Raw genomic sequence first — 18323 nt, forward strand, 5'->3', positions numbered from 1 at the left:
CCCACTGTATCTGTGAACTATGTGGACAATTTGGATGGCTGGATAGTTGTGTCTTTCTCCCATGTTACTTGCTGGTGAACAGACTGCCCAGATTTGCTCCGCAGTAGGATCCTGCCCCCTTTGGAGGAAAGCACGGGACTCTTCCAGGTTAGTCAGAGAAATCTTGAAAATTAAAGGAAAATACTTTTCTTCTTGGCAAGGTGTGTCAGATCCATGCAGTACATCTTGCCTTCAGTGTGCCTGATACCATCAACACATACTTTTGAGGCAGTCAGTAGATCAGTGGAGACAAAACTAATTGATTTTGGCATGGAAACACCAGTGATATCACCAGCCACAGAGAATGTGAAGCATAGGTACAAGCAGAGCAGGATTAGTCTTGGGTGCTTTGTGCCTTCCCCTTTTATACCAAAGTAGAAAAAAAACCCACCCCAGGACAACAGGCAAATTGAATCCCAAAGCAGTGTGTGCTGCCAGGATCTGTCATTTGAATGTTCAAACACACATGCTTGGCCAAAAAGCCACTGACCTACAATGTGGGCCAAGGGGAGAGTGTGTGAGGGGAAATATCACCATTGACCATGATTCCTGTCCTCTCATAATAAAAATTCATTGGGTAAACAGCATCTGTCTGGAGGACCTTTTGCTGTTGAATTTCAGAGTCTGCTGCTAAATCATCAGGGTGAAACAGTTCTTTATGAAATGTCACAGAAGTTTTCTCTTTTCCTAAAATGCCAGGCTGCTTCAAAGCTCTGAGAGACTGCTTGGCTCCCAGAAGGACGCCCAGTGTGCCACAGCCTGTATGAAGTGCTTGACAGGACTTGCTGCTCACATGAAGTACAGGATTGCCTGCTGGTTGGCCCTGGGGTGTACTGGGTCCCCTCACTCAGAGACTGAGGGACTTAATACTGGTAACAGTAGGAAGTTGTCATATGGGTGGATCGGATTTATTTTCAGTATCTAAGAAAGTATGGAGGGCTGCTGGAGGTCTTGCCTCCAGGATGAGGCAGCCTGATCATTCTTGCTTTGGGAGATAGGAGAGGTTTCTACTGGTGGTATTGGCCTGTGCCCCACACAGATGGGACTTTCTCACTGATCTGACTATGGTGGCCAGGTGTTTGTGGCTGGCTACAGGGCTGCCACACTCTGGGGATGTCCAGGGCAGCCTGCCACTCACTGGCCACGGCACCCTTCAGGAATCAGCTCCCCTCAAAGCAGGCATAAGCTGCTGGCCACATGGAAACTTGATACCCAACACTATTCCCAGCCTGGTGGAAGGCTAAGCTGTAAGGAGAGCAGCTGGCCCTGGCTAGCTTATCTGTCCCTATCACCCTTGCCTCTGGCAGCCAGGAAGAGAAAGAGAGGGCAGGTAGATACATCAGTCATGGGCAGGGTAAAGCTAGGGTGAACTGTCTCCATCCCCTAAGTATGAATCCCTCTGTGGCACTGATTATTATTCAGTGATGGGAATAGAGTTGCAAACATCCTTAAAGCATGCCACATGTCCTCCACTCTGCCACTGGAGGAAGGCTTTCTTCCAGCATGCTCCCCTGCCTAGTTTGTGGCCTGTGTCATCCCATGTCCCATTCTTTCCTTGGGTTAGATTTATCCGATTTCAAAGCGCTTCACGCCTGACTTGATTGAATTTCATCTGACTGATGTCAAATCCTGTCTTTGCCAGGTCTTCAAAGTCATCTGATGAATCTATTTTCTGGCATTCCTCTGGTCTCATTTTCTTTAACATTGTCCACAATATTTCTAAGGCACTGTAGCACGGCTTCGAGCCCACAATATGGAAATATTGAATAATATCAAAGCCAGGACCATTTTCCTGCTGTTGCTTTCCATGTATGTCCTTCTAGTCTGACTGTAAGCCACAAATAGCTCTTGTCACCAGATCAAGGTGCTATTTCTGCACCAATTTTACATCCATCTTTCATCTAGATGGTATTTTCCCTTTCTGACAAGAAGTCCGAATGGGATAACACTAAGTCCTCTGTGGAGGTCAATATTATCACATCTGCTGCTTCCCCTTTATCTGCCAAATCTTTGAGAGAGAAAATTTAAATGGTTTAGTATAAAATAATTCTTAAGAAATCCCAATTGTCTGCTTCTCAGCACCTGTATTAGCCCCTTGGTGCCGCTGAATAAATCCTTTGTACAGGTCGATTTTCCAGGCACTGAATTATGGATCTATAATGACTTCAAGCCTTTTAAACAGAATGCTATGCTCATTCTGTGCCATTTCCTTGGTTCTGCTTCAGACTTCCAGCAGTTCTTGGAGAGCATGGCTTGGGAACTGGAGACGGCTCCTCCTCTGATAATGAGCATTGCTGCAGCTCATACACATTTCACCTAGCTGAAAGTTCGTGAACCTCTTCTTTCGCAATCCTGGCTCATTTCCCGCCTTCTTTTCTGTTCATCATCGTGGCTAAATGCCGGGGCAAGAGTTTGGCTGTAGGTGCCTAAGAGAGACTGAAAAGTCTCAGCTAGTTATCTTTCTATCTTGGTGGTTTATGAAGGGTAATTGATCCCCTTGGTGAGTTATTCATCTCTAGATTCAACTTTTGTAGGAAATCTAAATGCTAGAAAGGCAGCAGAGTCATCAGTTTCTTCAATTTGCTTTCCTAAAATGAATGACAGTGATGGTCTCACCTGCCCCATTGTCCTTCCTTTTCACCCTCCTACAGTTGCTTCTCATGTCCATCACTATCTTTTCAGCACATAAGCTATCTTCTCATGGCAAGCAGTTATTGGCAAGGCAAACACTGAGCACAGAGCTTGCTGTTACAGTCTAAGGCCACCTGCAAACATGTGAGCTTTGCTAATTCTCAGGTCTTTGCTCTTCTCTTTTCCCCTCCCTTTTATAAAAAGCTGCTTGCAAGGAATCACTCCTGCAGCACTGGGATTTCAGCCTGGACATTAGGAAAAAAGTCTGCCCCAAGAGGAGAGGCAGCCCTGGGACAGGTCCTCAGGTGGCTTGTCACTCTTGGGGGTTTCTGAGTGTTGGTTAGACAAAGCTGTCTGGTCTGCATCGTTGTTGGTGATAGTCTTGCTCCAAGAGGGAGGTTGGACTAGAGACTGTGGAGGGCTCTTCCAGACAATGCTGCCATGGGTCTGCAAAACAAAATCCTCAATACATACCAAAGCTGGGTTATTCTACTGCATCAGAAGCATATCTGCATTGCACTTGGACAAAACAGTCCTTTCGTTTTCTTTGGCCAGGTGTTAGTGCCCTGTGAAGTGGCCCCATATTACTCATGGAAACACAGGACAAGCAGAAGAGCTGACCTTGCATTCCTCCCTCAGGCCTGCAACTGAATTTGAAATAGCCTTACTGAAATGTCTGAACTTGCAAGCTTGTTGCTGAGCTTCTTGAGTACCAGAATTTGGGATTTAATAGCTAACCTGGGAATGCTTGCATCCTTTCCCATGGCCAGGACAGCCCTGGGTGCCCTGGGTGCTGGTGCCTGTTCCACTGTTTTGCTGTCTTTGCTGCTACAGCAGTAATTAGGATAAGGTATAATTACTAAATTTGCCCTGGGACATATGCAAGGCCACTGAGCTGCCTTGCAAAGTCCTCTGCATTTTCTGCTCCTTTTTGTTCTGCGACAAATGCCTGATTAAAGTGAGAAGCTAATGGTGATGTAGGTATGAGCTGGCACTGAGTTCCTTGCTCTCTCCTTCATACTTCAGACCTTGCCATTCACCTGTCCTCTGCAAAGTAACCTGTGAGTACTCGAGATGTCAAATACTCTTGGCAGTTGTAGAGGCAAACAATTTATTGTGGCTTAGGTGCACAGTGGAGAAACCAAGATCAAAGAATCTGGAGATGTGTCTGGAGCCCAGCAAGAGACGGCAGAAAAGGTGCTCCTACTTTTTGGAGGCACCCAGAATCATCCAAGCAGCACCAGTGAGACCTTATCTTTTGCCTCCTGGCACAGAGGACTCAGCAGACGTGTTTGGAGGGTGGGCAGAAGGTTTCACATACAGGTGGCTCAGGCTAGCTCTTCCAGCCTTTCACACCAGTGGCTGCCTTTGGAGGATGGAGCAAGGGACTTGCTCCCAAGGCACACCCCAAATCTGGCAGCAAAGAAGACCCAGTTTTTCCAGGAAGTTCACTGCAGGCCTTGGAAAATAGTGGCAGTTTACAGCTTGGTCTCTGAATAAACTTGTGCGTGTCTTTGCTAACTACCACCGATTCTCTTCCCTCCGCCCTCTGATTCACCCAGACCTATCTTGTTTTTGCATGCCAGCAATGCCTCAGGAGCTGGGCAGTTATCAGAAGACAATGAATCACTTAAAACATCCGCTAACTCATTCTGTAGGAGCTCGTCTTACAGCACAAATTCCAGCTCTCAGCTGCTCTGAAGATTTTCTACCCGCAACACATGCAGCTGCTCCCGTTTGCATTTTGGCCCATCCCAATGAGGGACACAGGCCCACATAGCTAGAAGACAAGGTAAGCAGCTACAGACCTCACATAGGGACCAAGGCTTTCCGTCCATTCAGGAAGAGACCAGTATCTATCCCTGACTCTTGTTTTTAGAGAAGGTGGGGTTTTTTATGGCAGAGGTTCCCTTTTGGTTCTGAGTTTGTCTGACATTACACCAGACAGAAAATCACTCAGTGACTGGTGCTTCTAGCCCAACAATGTGCCAGCAGACTTGTCTTTGCAGGGCTGACCATTCAGACTGAAGTTCAACTTGGTGTCAGGTACAGCTGCAAAGCCAAACCAGATCCAGTTCTGATCTTGCTTTTTTTTTTTTTTTTTTTTGCTCCTAGACTGCTCCATAAATCATTGCCCAGTGATAAAATACCAAGGGGGACTGGGTTTGTCTGATGCTGCTCTTGAGAGGCCAAATCTTATCTTAGCAGAAACAGCCTCTGGGAAAGGCAATAGCACAGAAACATACTGTATATCTTCCCGCCCCTCTGGGGTTCATTTTCTACACTGCTCCAAGAGCCAGTTTGTACCAACACCAAGGTACTGTGAATGTTGCATATTACAGCCTGGCACAGTACCTTGGCATTTCATCATTCCTGGTAGTGATCAGATGGGTGTCTCCTGTTCCTGTCCTGTTTCGGTACCGGCGGGAGTCTTACCGCACTCTGCCTGAGCCTTCTCCATAGGTGATACCCACCCTGGGACAGACAGTATTGCACTCTGCCTGTAAACTAGTCTTTGCATCAGCATTATTCCGAGGTACAGTGCCTTGTCTCATCCCTGCATGCTGTTTGCTGTCAGCTGCTACTTTGTTTAGGCTGTGAATATGCTCCACAGGAGAGCATCAGCAGCTTGGTGCAGTGCCTAGAAGGAAGAAAGAGGAATGTCTGAGCAACAGTGGTTGATAAATCCATGTACGCTGAAGAGAGCATGAGCATGCACTGCCTTTCCAACACAAGAACTAGGATCTAGAAAGTGCTGAATAAAGATAGCAAGAGATAAGTTCAAAATAAGCAGTAAGAGGCAGTTCTTCCCTCAGCCCAGTGCAGAGCTGAAGAATTACTTGCTGTAGGACATTGCAGGGGGGCTCCTGAAATTTCTAGAGGCTCCAGAGGAAACTAGAGTTATTCATGGAAGAGTCCAGGAATGCTAAATCCAAAGTCACCAACTTCAGTCCAAGAAGGCCTGCAAGCTTGCTGGAGGCCAGGAGACCTCCTGATGCCTGTGATTTTTGGCCACCGCTGGAGACATGATTATGGCCTTCACAGACCTTTGGTGTTCTTAGGTACAAACATTATTGTGAGCCCTGGAAGAGGCAGAACCGTATTATCAAGTGGTTGTTCTCCAAGAAATAGGAAGATTTGGTCATCTTGGGTTTGTAGCATAAACTCTTAGGAGTTCTGTGTGGGTTTCAAGGCAGGGATCTGGTCAGCATGGCTGTACCTTCTTGTACCTTTATGTCTTGTTGGACTGTACCCCTATCCATTACACCCTCTGTGCCAGGAAGCCTGTAAGGTGCTAAAGACCTCAGGTCCCAAGTGGCTTTTTGGAGGATCATCCTCCAGCCAGCCTGGACTACAACATTCAGCCCGTTCACTCTGTCACCTCATTCGGGGTACTGTCCCCCCACTTAGTGGCTGTCCAGCAGCCCCAACTGGCGCAGCACAACTGGCCCATGGCATAGGTGTGCCGTCCTGTGAGGGGTTAGAGCTTCACAGAATCACTGAATGGTTGAGGTTGGAAGGGACCTCTGGAGGTCATCTAGTCTGATTCCCACAGTCAAGCAGGGCCACCTCGATCAGACTGCCCAGGGCCATGTCCAGTCAGCTTTGGAATACCTCCAAGGATGGAGACTCCACAGCCTCTCTGGACAGCTGTGCCAGTGCTCAGTCACCCTCACAGCAAAGCTGCCTTCTGGATGGTCATATATCAGAGTTTTGCCAAGGATGGGAGACTGCATGACTTCTCTGGGCAACCTGTGCCAGTGCTCAGTCACTCTCAATTAAAAAGTGTTTTCTGATGTTCAGATGAAACCTCCTGTATTTCAGTTTATTCCTGTTGCCTCCCCTGACACTGGGCACCACTGAAAAGAGCCTGACTCCACCTTCTTTATGCCCTCCCATGAGCTGTTTGTATACATCAATAAGATCCCCTGCAACTGCACACAGATCTCTAATTCCTCGTGTTTATTCCCTGTACTGCATGCACTAGCATGCAGACATGTTAAGAGAGGCTTCCCAGTGTGTTGAGTTCCTGTGGAGGGTTTGGGAGATCTCTCCACAACGGTGCATTGTAGGCAATTCCTTGCTTATATGCAAGTGCTGACAGTGACCCTGCTGCTTAAGCCCCATTTTGCTGATGTTGTTATCCCTTCCTGTCACACCACCCTTTGCTCAGCCATCCTATCCATTGCTCGCTCACAGGACTGCTGGCTACTTTCTCTCTCCCCTGTCATTCCAGTTCAGAAAGTGGCTTTGAAATATAAGGGGTGTGAGTACAGAGAAACTCTGACGTTTCCTCGCAGATATGCCTGTGCTCATGGGTGTGTCAGCCGACACTAGGTGCCGATTAGCTAATTGAGTCTTGCTGTTTTCTTAAATTGCCTAGACGTAATTTGCATTCAGTTCTCTATTCTCCTGTGAGGTACTGCTGACTGCAGCCTTTCAGGAGTGCGCAGGTAGGTCTTGCATCTTCCTGCAACTGAGACAGCACAAACTGGGCATAAGAGGAAGCTTCAGCCTCAGCCTGGGGAACCTTACTGATATGTTTCTAGGGGTGATACAGTCTTGCTGGAGGCCAAGTACCTGATGACAGCATTTAAACAGCCCTGCTCTGGATGAGTCAGAGCCTCTGTTCCCTCTCTCGACTAACACCAGAAAAAGGTTGATGCTCATGTCTTTTTCCCACCTGATTTGGAGAGTTCTCATTTCAAAAATGTCCTAGGAGGCATGTCTGCTGAATCTCTTGCAAATACAGCTCAGCTCTGAAATCCACAGATTTTTCCCAAAATAAGCCCCCCTTTGGGGTTTCTCAGTCTAGGTGCTGCTGAGGGTGGGGTGCACCCTGACAGTCAGGCAAAGTGCTTCAGCTGCTCTTCTCTGAGTAAGTGCAGATGCTCAGCCTGTGTCAGCACAGATGTTAGTTCTGCTATGTGGAGATGTTTCTGCAGGGAAATCTGGTCGTGAATGTAGACATGAGAAGGAGAACTGTCTCTTTTGGAGTGAGAAGTGACCCCAAGGTTGATCCCTCTCCACAGGTCATTCCAGCCTCCAAATGACCTTCAAAAATTGCACCACCTTCATGAAAACCAAGGGCTTATGTGATTGTGTTCCTTCAGCCTGGTGCAGCTCTGTGCACTGTGGGGTCCTCTCAGGCTTGTCTCTGCAGGGCAGTAGAGGTCAGCTGCCCTGAACTCCCCCAGACATCCCCTCTGCAGTCACTAGGGCTGCCTTGCCCTGATGTCAGAAAAGTCCTTTCTTCCAAAGTGTGAGGGCTGCTGTCCCTGTCCTCCAAGGCCTCCCTGCCCATTCACTTCTCAGACTGTGTGCCTACAGCTGTGCTGCCCAGACCTTGGGCTTGGCTCTCGTCCTTTTGACCCCCTCGCTTGAATCAGGCCACCCTGTTTTGGGGCCCAATCTTGGCCCTTGTTCTCTGTGTGCTCTGTTGCTGTCACTGTCTGTGGAGGGGCATGAAGAGGGGGTGGTGTTGTGATTTGCTTTTAAATTTTTAAGAAAAGTATTTCTGCCTTTCTGAGTCCTCTTTGCAGTGGCCCGGGAGGTAAATTACTTTGGCACATTGCATAATTTGCAGAGAAAAGCCAAACGCTGCAGTACCCCCAGGGGTTTTACCAACTCAAACCTATTCTACCCTCCTCTCAGTGGCTTCACCGTCCCTTTCTTGATGGCATGGGATATGCAGGGTTGCAGTCTGCCCCTTCCCAACATCCTTCCAGCAGCCCTAGCCTGACATGTACTACTGGATCCAGTTTGGCAGGTAAATAGGAACAGATGGTCTGGGAAGGAGCTCAGAGCTGCTCGGTACCAACGCAGATCCTCTCTACTTGAAACAAGGTGCTTCTGGTTGATGTTCTGCCCATGGTGTGGGAGCAGAGACAATATAAGATTATCAGGACCTGACAGGATCACTGGAGATGTGGAGCTCAGCTTCTTGCTTTGGCCTTCAATGTTCCTAAGCTGAGTTTGAAGGACTCCAGAGTCAGAGCATTTGCATGCATGAGGGCCGCTCATAGGTCTGGAGAGGCTCAGGGAGCTAAGGAACAGTGTGTGACACTGAAAAGCAGCAAAATTGAGGGGTATTTGCTGGCTGAGCTCATGGAAGTTTCCAATGCCTCTCTTGGGAAGCACTCTCCTCTGCTTGTGCTGTTTCCTCCTGTTCACTCATCTCCTAGCTCCACTTTCTGGGGCACTGGTTTTGTTTCCCTTGTGTTTACTGGCTGTAGAGGACTCATTGGGTGCTATCAGCATGTCTTTCTGTTTAGGCTAACCCAAGTGTTTTGCCCTATTTTCATAATTTTCCTATCAACACATGTATCCTGGGGCATGGAGAACTCTCCCCTGATTTCCAGTCCTTGAAACCACAGCTAGGGGCACACCAGGGATATTAGCATGCAATATAACCTGTGGTTGGGGATATCTCTTCCCCATGGGAGTCTGTGGAGACAGGGACCAGGTCACAGCACTTGGTAGGTATCCTAAAGGTACATGCAGCTCTGGCTCTCCTGGGCTCTCCCATATGGTCCAGCTAGACCAAACCCCAGCAATGATGTATGGCGAGAGCCGGCACGTTCCTCTGCTAGTGCTCATCCTTTGAGGGAACTGTATTTGGAGGCTCCCTACCTTCTCTGAGTCATGTCAAAATCAGTCCCAAATATTCTCTTTGAAGCTCTTCACACAGCGCTGAAGCGATCTTGCCTTCAAAGCAGCTGCTGGAGACAGAAAGGCTGCTTAAAAGACACTTGAGCGCTCTCACATCATGTTCAGGCTGTATTAAAATTTTACCGTGCTGTTTCGCACCTCAGATGAATCACAGTAGCTCCTGAAAAGCATCAGGGGCTGGGGCTGGGGGGATGTGTGCAAGGAAAGGGCTTTTGAAAGGGATTATTAATGCACAGAGATGTTTTGGTGTCTGAGAGAGGCCCTGAATGGCAGCTCTGTGCTTTTTTTCTCTGTGCTCATTAACAGTGAAGCATGCAGCTGCTGAACAGCCGAGCAGAGTGAGGGGAGGATGTGGCTGCTGCTCTAGCGGGGATGAGCCGGGGAGAGGCTCTGGGAACAAGAGGGAGGTGGGTGGGTGCTGGCTGTCTCTCTGAGAGGCAGTTTCAGGTTACGAGTTCAACGCCTGCCTCCCTTTGGGAGGTTGCAATACGGCAAGTTGTTTCTTGATGTACAAACAATTAAAAAGAGGGTGTGGGGCAAGGGGAAGATGGAGAAAGCAAACACCTCCTCCGGGATCTGTCTGCCTCTCCAGCTGCTCACCTAAGGCATCTCTTGCGGAGGGAGTTTCACACAGGAAAAATTGTGCTGGGGGCATCAGGTTACTTGCAGGATGGAGTTTGGAAGCGTGAGATCTGCCTTAGGCCTCTGGGTATAAAGGTTTTCCTCCCTCTTTTGTCTGGGCATAGAGTAAGTCTTTTGCATCATATCAGGGGTTACAGTTGTCCTTTTGCTGGTCTGAAGGGTGTCTCTGTAATACTGGAGAGAGGGCTGGGGGAGAGGCAAGGGGCAGAGGTGCCTTTCTTCCCCTCCTAGTAGCATCCTTGGGCATAGGGAGCACCTTTCCTGCAGTGTCCACCTGCACCAGGGAGAGGGCGGCTCCCTGAGTGCTCTGTTTTGTTCAGGTTTGTCACTGTCCTGTCAGTTCTGCAGACTCCTGCTGGGTCCCTCAGCCTTGTTTTCTGGAGGAGGGGTGATTTCTGGTCCCCCAGGCAAGGAATTGCATGACTTTATCTCTTTCTTTTTCTTGAAAGTTCCCTGCCTCTCTGCATTCCCCTAGCCTTGTTGCAAACGGGCCACCCAAAGCCACTTGCCCTCCTGAAAGCTTGGCTAGCAAGGCCTCCTGGATCAGGTGGAGAGGCCAGGAGAGGAGGCAGACAGTGGCTGGTGAAGTGGGAAGCCTTCTGCCAGCTCTCTGGAGGCTGAGGTGTCAGCGAAGACTGAGCAGCTGGGCTGGCTCACGTTCCCGTCTGAGCCCCAGGAGCTTTCGGCACGTAGGGCTGACGGCACTCTATGTCTGCGTGTGCCAGGTGCTGGTGCAGTGGTGGCTGCCTTCACTGGACAGATCCAGCACATGCAGCTGGAAGCCTGGTGTTGCTCCTGACAGGGGAGGATGCTTTTGTATTTCTGCTCGCTACCTATTCCCTCCAGAGCCAGTAAACAGGGAGGGAAACTTTTTTTTTTTTTCACACTAATTTTCCTTTCTTCTTTGCCTGCCTCAGTGGCCCAAGCACTAAACCGAGGGCTCTATATATCCTCTGGGAGTAAAATGCCCCCCAAGCCCTTGTTTGTTTCTACTGAAGGTGAAGTGTGCTGTTTTGCTTCTCTAAAAGAGGGGGAAGGTGCACACAGGCCTCGTCTGCCCTGCTACCACTCCCTCTGTCCTGGCTGATTTACTGCCATGCCCCTCAGCTTGTACTGATGCCTGTCACTCTGCTGACAGCATGAGAGACAAACACCAGTTTGCGTTGGCCAGAAAACTTGCCTTGCAGAGAAAAAAAGCCAGCTCAGGGCTTTTCACTTGGAGAGAAAGAGAGTGAGAAGAATAGACTTGAAAGCAAATTCCCGTGTTTTTTTGCTTCTGGTGAGAGCTTTTCCCACGCTCCATTGGAAGGAGTGCAAGGAGCAAATGTTTCCCAGCGCCTGTAAACACCAAGCACCGCTGAGGAGCAAGGAGAAAAGCCAGTCTTATTGGAGAGAGGCAGAAATTAGCAGCATGGTCTCCTGCAGTGCCTCGTGTCTGTGTGTCTGCTCTTTCTCTGGTGATGGCTTTTCCAGACCTAGCTATGTCTTCTGGGTGCAGCGGGAGCATCAGACCCTGGGGTACTCTGGCACGAAGCCAGGTGGTGTTTGCTGCTCCCAGTGAAGTTGCTCCACAGTGCTGGAGACTACTGCTTTTTTCTGTGAGAGTCCCAGCAACTGGACTGGGAAGAGTCTGGTAGGTTTATTTCCCAATCTGGCACCATGGAAGGTGCTTGACATTTATTTGTGTTCACCTGGCACTGGTCAAGGACCATTAGCTTGCTCTGCAAGATGTTTGGTTCCCCATCCAAGAAAGGCTGGGATAGCAAGTCTGGTCAGCTGCATCTCCCATGACAGTTGCTTTGACTGGCCCAAGCCCCATCTCTCACCACTCTTCCCTGGTCTGATTCCTGACTGCTGTCTTCAAAGAACTTAAAAATCAATGAACATCTTGCCTTTTGGCAAGTAGTCAGCCCTGGCTTCAGGAGCAACATTTTCCAAAGTGCCAAATGCCTTGGCCCCCCACCCCCAAACTTTTCAAGTCCATCTGCTTTCCACAGAGAGCTGGCCTTAGCAACCAGTCTCTGACAGGACTATGCAAAGCCTATCAGTGCGTGGGAGAGCTTGCCCATGCAACTCGCACCCCAGGAACCGGTTCACCAGCTCTGCAAGTGGAGGCCTGTCTCTGGGGAGGGAGTCTCCGTGTCTCAGCACATGAGGGGCTATGTGTCTTTAAACACCCTGAAAAGGCAGATGAGAGATTTGGGGGCAGCTTTTGGAAATGAGGAACCAACTGAAGCTGGGAATGCTCATCAGGCACCCATGAGGGTTTGGTTCAGCTTTTCAAGAAGACTGGTGTGTGGGAAGTTTAGAAGCTGGTGCCCATGGAGCTGTTTAGAGATGCTTCATCTCAAGGTGGCTGGGAGCACTTGGAGGTCTGTCCTGAAGGATGCCCCAGCAGCCCAGTGAGCCCTCTGTTTTTCCCAGCTGGCCAAGCAAAAAGCACTTGTAACAACAAAAGCCCTGCCCAGGGGTCCCAGTTTTAAATGAAGCACTGGTGTCCCATTGCTGGTGCATCTTAGCATCTTCCCATCAGTGAGAAACCATCTCCTTCATCCCCCTCCTCCCCTTGCCTTTGGATTTGCTCATAGAAAACCGTGCTGACAAGCACTGTAGCCTGCATTCTCCCATATCTGCTCCTTCGATCTCCCTTTGTTTGGCTGCCAGCTTTCTGCACCTGCGTGCATGCCTGCTCTCCCTCCCTGCTGCGGTTAGTCCTTCCCTCTCCCAGCCCATGGGCAGGAAAGTGGGTTTTAGCTGAGTCCAGGGGGTAAGGCAGTGTTTGGTAATGGCAAACATTCCCAATCTAACAGCAGCCAGTCGTGAGTGGGTTGGGGGGGACACAGGCAGCTTCGTTATTTGTGGATGAACCAAAAGTTGCCCTGTGATTAACCCTCTGGAGGGGTCCTGCCCACATCTGTCCTGATGGGAGCTGAAATCTCCATGCTGCCTTCATTAATTGAACCTGGACTGTATAAACTAATCCTATCTCCAAATCCCCCAGCTGTTCAAAGCTTAATAAGAGCAAACACACATGCCAGCTGGGAGACTGCTCATGTCCTGTTGGGACAGGGTTTACAGAAACAAAGTGTGTGTGGGTTTTGGGATGGGGTTTTCTGCCTTTTTTGGGGGGATGGAGGGGTTGGCAGGAAGTATATTTTTTGGCAATCTGTAGTCAGCTGCCAGCATCACTATCCACAGTGAATACCTATCATAAGAAAAAAGCACTCATCAAGTGATGACAGGTGAAGTAAAGCCAGGGATACATGGAGTTAATATCAGCTACATACAGTGTGGTCCTGTTGTCCTCCCTCTGCCATGGTGCCCACCAGGCTTGTTCCATTTCTAGCAGCTCACTGGGACAGGCTGGTTCACCTGCCCAGCCCTCTTCCAGGGGGATGCTCCAGGTTGCCATCAGGCTCCACGTCAGCACCACCAAGGTCCTTGGAGTGATGGCAAGAGAGGTGGGGCCCTTGGCCAGAATGGGCTGCAAGTATTCACCAGCTACACAGGGAAAGGAAACAAACTGGATGGACATGCGGAGGCACTGCAGCAGCCAGACCACCAGCCCAGAGCAGCCTCTCCTCTCCAGAGACCTTGCATGAATGGCAGGAGGAGGTGGTCTGCCACAGATTTGCTCTTTAAAAAGAGGCAGGGACCGAATCGTTAAAATCTCCTCTGTGTCATGCTCAGTTGCTTGAACTTTTGTAGCCTTTTCTCCCACTCAAACTACCTCAAGCAGGAGAGGGGGCTGGAGCAGCTGTGGGAGCCCCTGGCCATGGCGTACAAAGCCCACTTGTTATCAGCACTGTCATATGCCTCTCTGCCCCCTCCCCCTTCCCAGCCCCACCACAACCACTACATCCCGAAAGCACAAGCTGAGCATCCATCAAAAGGGCTATTATCCTATGATTTCTTAACAGCCACTGTTGCTCTTGGGTACAGAGAACCAAGCTCCCCCTTTGACACAGTCCCCAAGCAAAGGAATAGTGGTGCTTGTTGCTGGCTAGCATGCTGATTTGCAGCCTGTCATGGTGGCCAGGGTGGGACAGGGGGCTGCTGCCTGCACTTGGGGTTGCATTAGCGATTTAGGGCTTCATTCCAGACCTACAAGGTAAATGAGTCCTACAGAGATCATTCTTTGGGCCTCCAGATATTAGCAGGACTGGTAACTCCTATGGATGTTGGTTAAGAGTCCACATGAGGATTTAATTCTTTATGGCTGATGTTTTTAATCTGCTCTTCCCAGGAAAAAGAGGCTGGATTTTGAGGGGTTTTTTTAATTGTGTCTCATGGTGTTAGTTTTGATCAAAAGGGGCACCTACGGCCCCAGGTATATTCTCTTCCTACAGCAAGATGGGGTGTCAAGGGTGGTGACAATCTCCCCAAAAGCATGGAGGAGTCCCAGGGGCAGGGGCAGGCGCTGTGGAGGGCAGCCAGCACATCTGCCTGGGCAGGAAAGGGAGGGCTGGGGGAGAAAAGGAGCATGACAAACAAAGCCACCAACCCCTGGAGTAGGAAAAGGGTCTGTAGTGAATAGAGAGGCAGTTTCCAGGGACGTGCGCATTGACCAAAGCAGTTCATTGGGCGACATCAGATATTAACATCCCGAGAGCCCGCTGAAGGACGGCCCTTTGCTCTTTCGCCAGGCAGGCAGTAGGTGCCGGCACTGGTTGCACCTGGGTCCATCACAGGTGCATTTATTCTTGCTGCGTATGAGCAGGCAAACCAGTCACAGTGCAGATGATGCCACCCCACTTCCACCCGAAAGATCTACCAGCTGTGATACCACGGGCAAAGCTGGAGTCCTGGCAGGGACAGGAAGACGCCCCAGCATGTCGGGGACCAGGGCCAGGAGAAGATCTGTGCACCATAGATGGAAACTAAGATTTCCTCAGTTACACAGTGTGGAGCATAACTGATAAAAGGCATCACATTTTTTCCTGGTTTCTTTTTTTTTTTTTTAAGTCCCCTGGAGTAAAGGGCACTCTTGGCACTAGGAGTCTTGGGAACTGGGCAGCTTTGCTGGCCATGAGCAATGCTGAACCCATCTGCAGAGAGCTTTGCTTTTTTTGTCTGCCCGCAGAGAAACTCCCTGTTGGTTTATGCCTGTTTGTCTTCCTGTTCTCAGGGGGTCTCTCTTACAGCTGACACATTGAAAACAAGACTCGGTGATGGTCTCACGTCTGCCAGCAAGGGATGATGCTTGCAGCTCTGGTCAGCCTGAAGTTTCCCTTTGTGCCATCAGAGTTGCTCCAAGCCATGTGCCTTGTTGCTGAGTCAGCATTTTGGAAAACAATATGTTGGAAGGTATATGGCTGGCTAGGACATGTGGTCACGTCTTAGAGGGCTTTGTGTACTGTTTTCCACTTGAGAGGGCTTTTTTAGTGCAAAGTTTCTTGGCCATTGAGAAAATACCTAAAATGAACAACGATGAATAACTGTACTGGAGAAGCCGCAGGAGCTTACAGCCATGCAAAAAGCTATCATTCTTGGTCCCAGACCTTACAGACAATTGTTTTATGAAAAATTGAGGTTGTTCAATTTTCCACTGAAATCTTTGGACATAAAGAGGATGATTTTACTAGGAAAAAAAATAATTTTCATTATCCCATAATCCCAAGGCCCCTGGCATGGGAAAGGTTTTTCTGCTTGGAGGGAACACCTCAGGACAGTCATTCAGCAGGTCCAGTGCTGTTCCACTGTGAACCTAGGATGAATTTTAAATCTGGTTTTCCTTCCCTAAGGTGTCCCTGACTTTTCACTAAGAAAGCCTGCTAAGAAAATTATAGCACCTCAGCTATTAGAAAATTATAGCACTCTTATTGAAAAAAAAGCAGAGGTGCTTTTCAAACTTCTAGGTATGAAATTCGGGTGCTTGAATTTGGGGAAGTTCACCATCCTCCAAAATTAGCCAGCCATACAGACCTCAGGTACAACTTCAGCTGGCCGGGTTAGAGCTGGCTTCTTTCATCTAAACCTTTTAAAATAGGGAAAACATTGGAAATTTGAACCACTCATTTTCTAAGCTAATTTTCCCCTCTCACAGATGAGCTGTGTCTCTGTGCTAGAAGAGAGGTTTCTGTCATGAAGGCGGCATTTCTGAGAGCTAATTTACTTGTTCGACTGGGCGCGCTGGCACTGGGATCCTGCACGCAAAAAGACGCAGCAAGTCAGTTGCAAGCGGTTTGCTTGAAAGAAGAAGCAGGAGGTGTGTTAAGCAGATGTCTTCATGGCAATATGGCAAATTAAGTGGAGGAGTTCCCATATTTTCCTGTGTTTCTGCTTTCTGTGGGGTCTCTGGACTATTTTAATAACTGATCAAAAAAGAAGGGAGAGCATGAGCAGCCAGCTGTAACTGCAGAAGACCAGCTAGCTGGTATGTTAGCAAGCAAAAAGGTTTGCAAGCTGCAGTACTGCCAAAATTCCCTGAAGGAGAAGAGTTTGCTGGGATGATTGGTTCCCGAGAGGTAAATTTTTTCTGTGATAACTGCTGTGCATATTTCTACCTTCTGTTTTTTTATTCGGGGCTTGGATTTCCCATTATGCAAGTCTATTCGCTTTTTATTCCACTGTTTTCTCCTGAAATGTATGAGTCTAGGAATGCTTGCGCTACAGGAGACGTAGCTTAAGCAAGGAACTGAGCTAAGGCCCTGACCAAGGTGGGGGGAGACCTGGGGTGGGATTTTTTTTCCTAGTTTCAGACAATTTAGATGCTCAAAAGTAGACACCACAGGTCAAGCGCTTGGGTGAGGGAAGACCACTCCTTTTCCAGCCTGCCCTAAAGAGCAGCTCAGACACTACAGGGAGCAAAACCTCATCCTGCTCCCCAGCCTTCCAGGCCAACCCAAATTTGGGATTTTTTTCCTAAGATGCTGTCTGCATTTTTTCACACGGTGGGATGAAATCCCGCATTCAGTCACTGCAAACTTGTCTTTCTTTCACAGCATCCCCTCGGGCTGAACTTCATCGTGTCCTTGTCTGGCGAGGATGAGTGAACAATCTGGCTCCCAGTGTCTTCCAGCTGGGGCTGGGACTGTCCTCAAGCCCGGTGTGGGGGAGCGGGGTGTGGGTGCGCTGTCTGTGTCCCTGCAGTGCGGGGGTGCCTGTAGGACCCTACGGGGTCTGTGCGGGGCCGCTGGGATATGTGGGTGCCTGCAGCCCCCCGAGGGGGTTAACACCCACGGGAGATGTCCCTGAGACGGTGCATGTCTGCGTGAGCGCCGCCGGGGGGTGGGGGGCCAAGGCATTTGGCACTTTGGAAAATGTTGCTCCTGAAGCCAGGGCTGACTACTTGCCAAAAGGCAAGATGTTCATTGATTTTTAAGTTCTTTGAAGACAGCAGTCAGGAATCAGACCAGGGAAGAGTGGTGAGAGATGGGGCTTGGGCCAGTCAAAGCAACTGTCATGGGAGATGCAGCTGACCAGACTTGCTATCCCAGCCTTTCTTGGATGGGGAACCAAACATCTTGCAGAGCAAGCTAATGGTCCTTGACCAGTGCCAGGTGAACACAAATAAATGTCAAGCACCTTCCATGGTGCCAGATTGGGAAATAAACCTACCAGACTCTTCCCAGTCCAGTTGCTGGGACTCTCACAGAAAAAAGCAGTAGTCTCCAGCACTGTGGAGCAACTTCACTGGGAGCAGCAAACACCACCTGGCTTCGTGCCAGAGTACCCCAGGGTCTGATGCTCCCGCTGCACCCAGAAGACATAGCTAGGTCTGGAAAAGCCATCACCAGAGAAAGAGCAGACACACAGACACGAGGCACTGCAGGAGACCATGCTGCTAATTTCTGCCTCTCTCCAATAAGACTGGCTTTTCTCCTTGCTCCTCAGCGGTGCTTGGTGTTTACAGGCGCTGGGAAACATTTGCTCCTTGCACTCCTTCCAATGGAGCGTGGGAAAAGCTCTCACCAGAAGCAAAAAAACACGGGAATTTGCTTTCAAGTCTATTCTTCTCACTCTCTTTCTCTCCAAGTGAAAAGCCCTGAGCTGGCTTTTTTTCTCTGCAAGGCAAGTTTTCTGGCCAACGCAAACTGGTGTTTGTCTCTCATGCTGTCAGCAGAGTGACAGGCATCAGTACAAGCTGAGGGGCATGGCAGTAAATCAGCCAGGACAGAGGGAGTGGTAGCAGGGCAGACGAGGCCTGTGTGCACCTTCCCCCTCTTTTAGAGAAGCAAAACAGCACACTTCACCTTCAGTAGAAACAAACAAGGACTTGGGGGGCATTTTACTCCCAGAGGATATATAGAGCCCTCGGTTTAGTGCTTGGGCCACTGAGGCAGGCAAAGAAGAAAGGAAAATTAGTGTGAAAAAAAAAAAAAGTTTCCCTCCCTGTT

This window comes from Athene cunicularia, assembly GCF_003259725.1.
Source record: "Athene cunicularia isolate RWA chromosome 4 unlocalized genomic scaffold, athCun1 chr4_part2, whole genome shotgun sequence".
Lineage (NCBI taxonomy): Eukaryota > Metazoa > Chordata > Aves > Strigiformes > Strigidae > Athene > Athene cunicularia.